We start from the raw sequence: 7,888 nt of genomic DNA, 5'->3' as shown, positions 1-7,888 counted from the left end.
TATAACAGTTTCATTTTACCATATTTTGATTATGGTCTCGATATTTGGGGTTGTTGTAGTCAAAAGGATATGGATCACTTGAACTGTCTTTTAAAGCGGGCAATGTGACTGATTTTGAATTGTAACTTTGGTACCTCATCCATTGAAATGTTTACACTTCTACAATGGTATCTGCTATCCCATCGCTATAAGTACAACCCAGTAGTGTCTGTTTACAAGGGTATGTTGTGGCCAGTCTCCTCCATACATCCGGGATATAACAACGAAGTACAAAGATCCGCAAAGATTTTACGATTTATTAGTAATAAAGCTCTACAAGTTACATTTGCTAGAACCGAATTATTTAAGCAGTCTTTTTGAGTAATTACCTGTACAACAATTTGCCTTCAGCAATAAGAAGTTGTACAAGTGTTAGAGGTTTTAAGCAGGCTGGTTACAAATTTTATCGACAAAGCTTTTTCGACACTTTTACATGAAACCTGTCTGTATTGTAATGTTGTTGTTATCCTGTACTTTGTCTTCTGTATATAAGTTTTCTTTGTGTTTGACCCTTGTGAAAAGAGGCGTATACCTATCATGGCTATAGAGTTATAAGATACTTATTGCATCAAATTGTAACAGATTTATAAAATATACGTATTTTAGTTTAGGTAAATCGCATAACCTCATCATTAATTTAAACCTGTACTTTTTAGAACAATAATTGTTAAAATAACTGAATCAGGTATAGCCTAGAAGCTGTGATACTTGTAATTTTTTCCCTTCCTGGCTCAATATGCAAGTGTGCATTTCAGAAAAATCAGTGACAATTAGTAATAGTTCATTTATGTTTTTTTAGTAAATTTATATTGGCCACTTTAGAGATACAAGGCTTCAGTAAATCGCCTCATTTTTTAAGCTTAATTTCCTGCACTTTTATAGGGGAGATACTTTCTCCGGCGCAAAAGTTCAGGATGAGAAACGGTAAACGGTAGCCGACTGGTTTTATGTGAGGCCTAGCAGCTAGGCGATGTTGCTGTGAGTGTGTGGGGGTTCGAATCCCGTTTGGGTTATAGTAAAAATTATATTTGAGAAACGCTACAATGAGTATCGTCGCTAGAGGGCAACCTTCACGCATGCGCTTTAGCTGTTATTTTAGGGATTTGCAAGGACTACCTGTACCTGTCAGTGCTATTTTAAGTTAACATTTCCGTCTCACGGCCTTATCGCCAAAACTGAGGGCATAGCGTTTAAGTTGGATGTCTGTGTAAAAGGACAGTGACAAAATCAAACTTGGAGAAGAAACATGTAATGAGCATGACCGGAAAATTCAGGAGTGAATGAGTTGTATTTTCTGTGAAAACGCACGAGACAACATTTTGACTTCGCGCTTTTCAGCGATATGAACTAATAAGACACTAAATATTGTACGATTTGGTAAATCTAACTATTTATCTTTCAATTCGCCTAGTTATAATTAACGTAAGTTGAATTCTCGATGAACTACAGGCGATATTTCTTTACAATGTGTAGCGCTAGATTTAGTGATTTGTTTTTGAAATTTTCGCGTTCCATACCACCCACGAAGGAAAATCGATTTTGCGCGTCTCGGGTATCTGCGTCCGCACTGTGTATAATCTAACCATAAGCAACGAAAATATAGGTCAGGATGTAATCTGCCATAGAGTTCTATGATTAACGTACCCTGCGTGTACCCTATCGCTGATCACTGCGTCTCACGTGGCCAGACGCAGCACGTAGTAAGACGCAGATACAGGCAGACTGCCATTTTGAAATGCGCCCGTTTTTGGTCTCCTGGAAGTTGTTAATTGCGCATGTTCGCACATAGTGCATCCCTTTTTGTCGCGTGCTTTTTAGTCTAGTCTGATAGCTGCCAGTATATCAAAAGTTGTAAAAATTGTTATTAAGTCCTTGGTTAAATTCTACCCACGTTTGCATCATTAAACTATAATAATTTTAGCTTTACTTCCAAGTAAAATTGTACAGCCAATGACAGCGCCCTATGATTCAACCAATCAGATTTCGTAATTCGATACATGGCGGTTTCCCATTACCTGCCTCTTTGTGCTTGTCACTGAGGGGGACCGGCCAACGTGTACCCTACGGCTAAAAAGTTCTATGCGTACAGTGCGGACGCAGATATGCGATTTTTCCGTTCCGTTTGCCTGACAAAAAGCTATAGTTTCAAACTTAATAAATTACTTAATAAGCCAGCGTCGATGGCTTCCAATACGTCTCTGAATCCATACCTGTTATAGCCTATTGTCAATAAAGATCTTCTTGCACTTTGGGGTACGATTTCCGATTCTTCTCTTGATTTTTCTCGGAGTGTCTACAATGTGACTTAGTAACATGAAAAAACAAAGTCCCCTTTCTATGACCCGCGTCTTTAGCCATAGCAGTGACTATTCACTTTAGCCTCACCTGTACACATTAGAGAAAATGATAGTCTAGAGGGCGTTGCTGTATACTAAGTAGGCTGAAGTTCATATCAAGTATAGGGAGTCTGTTGGGAGTTCAGATGTGCATTAAGTTTGTGAGATGAGATCCTATCAGAAACAAATGAGAGCATGCTGACATTAAGTCGGACAGCTCATCGACGGAATCGTCCGACTTAATGTCAGCATGCTCTGGTATGTCTATGATAGGATTTCATCACACAAACTTAATACACATCTGAATTCCTAATAGACTCCCTATACTTGAAATGAACTTCAGCCTACTTAGTATACAGCAACGCCCTCTAGACTATCATTTTCTCTAACGTGTACAGGTGAGGCTAAAGTGAATAGTCACTGCTACGGCTAAAGACACGGGTCATAGGAAGGGGACTTTGTTTTTTCATGTTACTAAGTCACATTGTAGACACTCCGAGAAAAATCAAGAGAAGAATCGGAAATCGTACCAAAAATGCTAGAAGATCGTTACTGACGATACACTCTCATAACAGGTATGGATTCAGAGACGTATTGGAAGCCATCGATGCTGGTTTATTAAGTAAAGTATAGCTTTTTGTCAGGAAAATCCGTCTCCGAACTCGGCTATACGTGCGTATAGCGGCTATACCATTTCCCGACTTCCTGTATTTCTAATGCATACCAAAGCGGCCACCGCCGCGTATCGAACCGCAAGTGACTGTGGTTCGAGGATAACTTGCATGTTATTGTTTTTTAAATACCGCGACGGTTATAACTATTCTGCACATCTCATTCTGCATGACTATACATTAAGTAAGCCACAGAAGATTGTCAACTTAATGCTTCCCTAACAAATAACTGCATTAAACGACCGTGATACTAAATGAGAAAATTGTGAACGAAGTTGTCATCAATGATATCGCCTGGAAAGTTGATGTACTTCCGGGTTTCAGGTGTCTGCATTTCAAACACTATCGTACTGTCAAATGACCTCCTCCAGAAGCGATATTCACAAAATCTATTCTAATACATAAACTGTTACGGAAATTACTAAAATTGTTCAAGATAAGGCCGTGAAACGAAAATGTTAACATAAGAAAGCGGGACATAATACCGACAACTTTCTCCTAACGATGCAATCCACTATGGTCTGCAATGTCAATTTTCTTTCGGGCATATTTACATTATTTAGAGGAGGTTTTACTGCATGAACGGTCAATTTTGATCGGAGACCATTATTCTTAAAATATTACGTAAAATATTCGATCTCAAACTTACTGGGCGAAATTAAACGAAATTTTGGAGAGCTCCACCTACCTGAACCGTCGCCCAGTGAGTCAGATGTTGCTCAGAAGGGCACGCCAGGACCCCTTGGCAACGATGGAATTTGGCATAAGCATGCTTAGCAACAACGGAAAAATCGCATACTGCGTCCGCACTGTTGGTACTTGTCTGGCAGAGACCCACTCTCGAACCAGAGTTCTTATCGCGCGTACGCTAATAAGTATCTCTGGCACAGGCAGATTAATATTCATGTGACCCTGAGGTCATTGGAACACCAATGAACTACTTTTTTACCTGCCGCGCACTGTAGCTATGGTATTGCCACAGTAACGCGCGGCAGTTTGAATTCGTTCCAGCACGTGCACAGTTATCTACAAATTCAAATAAAAACGCCATTTTCTCCTTTCAGTGTTAATTTATTGTTCTTTCTTGAGTATTCATATATACGCCTTGGTAAATAACTTTGAGTGCAGGAGGGGTCACAATTCAAGAAAATACATCATCAGCAGACGATACAGGGGATTCTCACAAAGGTCAGAATAGGTCACAGCCTTGTTTCTTCCCGAATAATTGCACTATTTAAAAGTAGTTCCAATGGTAATTATATTTTTCCAGTTCGTGTTTTGCTATAAACTTATAGTAATTTGTTTTCAAACCGATGAACATTTTTGCATCGAGGATGGACTTTGTATTTTCGGCGAGATCGTATCGGTGTTGGTTTTCGAGCTGACTTCCGGTTTGCGGATCGGTATGTGGTGATTTACCACGTAAACAAGACACCTGTGGCAGAGTCATTATCGGCGACAGCGCAAGGTATTGTGGGAAAGACACGCCGATAAGAACTCTGCGGTGGAGATTGGCAGAGACCCTGCAATTCGCGTTCTTCCCTGTTGGAGCACTCGCGCGCCCTTCAGAGACGCGACGCGAATCCCAGGGTCTGGACGTTCTTGCAAGCAACCGGTCGGATTTCTGCCTGATCCGGGTACTTTATAGAACTCCACACATCAGTCAATCAGAAACAAATGACAAGTACCATAGCCAAATAAAATTAAATTGACCAATGGAATTAAAGCTGCAAGCAGCCTTGGTGGGGCCCAGTTGATCAGCTGAAGATATGCAGACAAGTCCTGGTGTTTGCATGTTACAAGGTCTAAAATATGCTGAATTGGGTCAAAGATGAATGAAATTATAGTCGAATGGGTGTGTTGGTTCTGGAGAAGAAGATTTTTAAAGATTAAATCACGATTTTCACAAAATCCAATATGGCGGCCAAACCATGCGACCGATCAAAACGCCTTTCGCAAACTTGAAAGAGATCACACTTAAGATGTCACATGTCAATTTTCAGTCGAATCGGTGTGTTGGTTCTGGAGAAGAAGATTTTTAAAGATTTAATCACAATTTTCGCAAAATCCAATATGGCGGCCAAACCACTTGACCGATCAAAACGCCTTTCGTGAACTTGAAAGAGATCACACCTGAAGATATGCAGACAAGTCCTGGTGTTTGCATGTTGCAAGGTCTAAACTATGCTGAATTGGGTCAAAGATGAATGAAATTATAGTCGAATTGGTGTGTTGGTTCTGGAGAAGAAGATTTTTAAAGATTAAATCACGATTTTCACAAAATCCAATGTGGTTGCAAAACCATTGTACTGATCAAAACGCCTTTCACAAACTTGAAAGATATCACACTTAAAATGTTACATGTCAAATCTCAGTCAAATCGGAGTGTTGGTTCAGGAGAAGACGAATTTTAAAGATTAAATCACGATTTTCACAAAATCCAATATGGCGGCCAAACCATGCAACCGATCAAAACGCCTTTCGCAAACTTGAAAGAGATCACGCTTAAGATGTCACATGTCAAATTTCAATCGAATCGGTGTGTTGGTTCTGGAGAAGAAGAGTTTTAAAGATTAAATCATGATTTTCGCAAAATCCAATATGACGGCCAAACCACGTGACCGATCAAAACGCCTTTCGCGAACTTGAAAGAGATCACACCTAACATGTTACATGTAAAATTTCAGTCAAATCGGTTTTTTAGTTCTAGAGAAATAGATTTTTAAAGATTAAATCATGATTTTCAAAAAATCCAATATGGCGGCCAAACCATCTGACCGATCAAAACGTCTTTTGCAAACTTGAAAAAGATCACACTTAAGATGATATATGCAAAATTACAGTGGAATCGGTGTGTTGGTTTGGGAGAAGGCGATTTTTAAAGATTAAATCACGATTTTTGCAAAATCCAATATGGCGGCCAAACCAAGTGACTGATCAAAACACCTTTCGCCATATTGAAAGACATCATACTAAAGATGTTACATGAAAAATTTCAGTCGAATCGGTGTGTTGGTTCTTGAGAAGAAGATTTTCAAAGATTAAATCACGATTTTTGCAAAATCCAATATGGCGGCTAAACCACGTGACCGATCCAAACGCCTTTCGCAAACTTGAAAGAGATCACACTTAGATGTTACATGTGAAATTTCAGTCGAATCGGTGTTTTGGTTCTGGAGAAGAAGATTTTCAAAGATTAAATCATTTTTTTTGCAAAATCCAATATTGCGGCCAAGGTCACATGACCGCTAGGAATTTTATTGGCAAAGTTTCAAGGGTAAAGGGCAAGCATGCGACACACCAAATTTGGAGATGATTTGCCTTGTCGTTTTTTAGTAGTAGTGATTACAGATTTTCATGAAATCCAATATGGCCGCCAGGTCACGTGATTAATTAAGAAGTCAAGGCTTAGGTGCACACCTTCTCATTGGCCCTGATCAATGTGCCGAGTTTGAAAAGTGTACGTGTAGCGGTGTTCCAGATCTAGACTGGCAAAGAATTGGTGGAAGAAAAAGAAAGAAGGAAAAACCCCAATAACCCCGATGAAACCAATAGGGGCCCAGCCGATAGGCTGGGCCTCTAAACATACCGCGTATATAGGTCTACTAGCTACAAGTATAATATTCACTAAGCCAAGTAAGATATGTTTTTCTTTTGACACACTACCCTTATGAATATTCATGTCCTTGCAAGAACCGACAGTTGCTGTGTCTGGCAGCGCGTCCGCTCACACCTGCACAACGTAGCGTAGCCTTCGAATGCAGGCCCATCGCGGCGCGCACAAACAAGGCACAGTGACTGTAGACTCTCCATAGTCGCTATGCCTTGTTCTATGCGCGCTGCGATGAGGCTACTATACGCTGTGCAGTAGTCTGGCAGAGACCCTGCGATTCGCGTTCTTCCCTGTTGGAACGCGCGCGCCCTTCAGAGACACGACGCGAATCCAAGGGTCTGGACGTTCTTGCAAGCGACCGGTCGGATTTCTGCCTGATCAGGGTACTTTATAGAACTCCACACATCCGTTAATCAAAACAAAAATGACAAGTAGCATAGCCAAATAAAATGAAAAATGAAAAATAAAACCATACCACGTATATAGGTCTACCAGCTACTAGTATATATTCTCTCCGCCCAGTTAGATAGGTGTTTCTTTTTACGTTACTACCCTTATGAATATTCATATACTTGCAAGAACCGACAGTCGCTGTGTCTAGCAGCGCGTGCTCACAGCTGCACAGCGTAGCCTTCGAATGCAGGCCCACCGTGGGCGCGCACAAAACAAGGCACAGCGACTGTGGAGAGTCTAGCTGTGCAGCTGTGAGAGAACGCGCTGCCCGACACAGGGATTCGCGACGCGTCTTTGAAGGGCGCGCGCGTAAACTGCTAGGGAAGAACGCGAATCGCAGGGTCTGTCAGACTAGTAGTGTGTAGTGCACACACAATATCCAGAACTTGCAGAAGCGTGTCCGACATAGCATTCAACACTTGCGCTATAAAGCGAAAGAAAAATTGTTGACTTTGCACGAAAACGGTCACTACTCTGACAAGTTGATGCCCGAATCACGAATGTAAGATGCATCGCCCTCCGCTTCGCGTGGAGCGATACGCTGCGCCAATGTCCTCGTGCATCCTTTGCGGTGTTTTGGTAATAACCTCATAGTTTCTTAAGATGATCAGACAATATAACTACGGACATTTGAAATCAGTAAGCAATTCGGTGTTTAATTTATAATGCAGGATATCCGTGTCCTTTTTTCAAAAAAAATATTGAAAACTGCCTAAATTAATCGTATTGTAACATTTTAAACAAAATAATGGCGGCCATTTAGAATTTATGATGTC

The sequence above is a fragment of the Ptychodera flava genome, chromosome 1 (genome assembly GCF_041260155.1).
Source record: "Ptychodera flava strain L36383 chromosome 1, AS_Pfla_20210202, whole genome shotgun sequence".
Taxonomy (NCBI): Eukaryota; Metazoa; Hemichordata; class Enteropneusta; family Ptychoderidae; genus Ptychodera; species Ptychodera flava.
The sequence above is the reverse complement of the archived record's forward strand: the minus strand, read 5'-3'. Positions refer to the sequence as shown.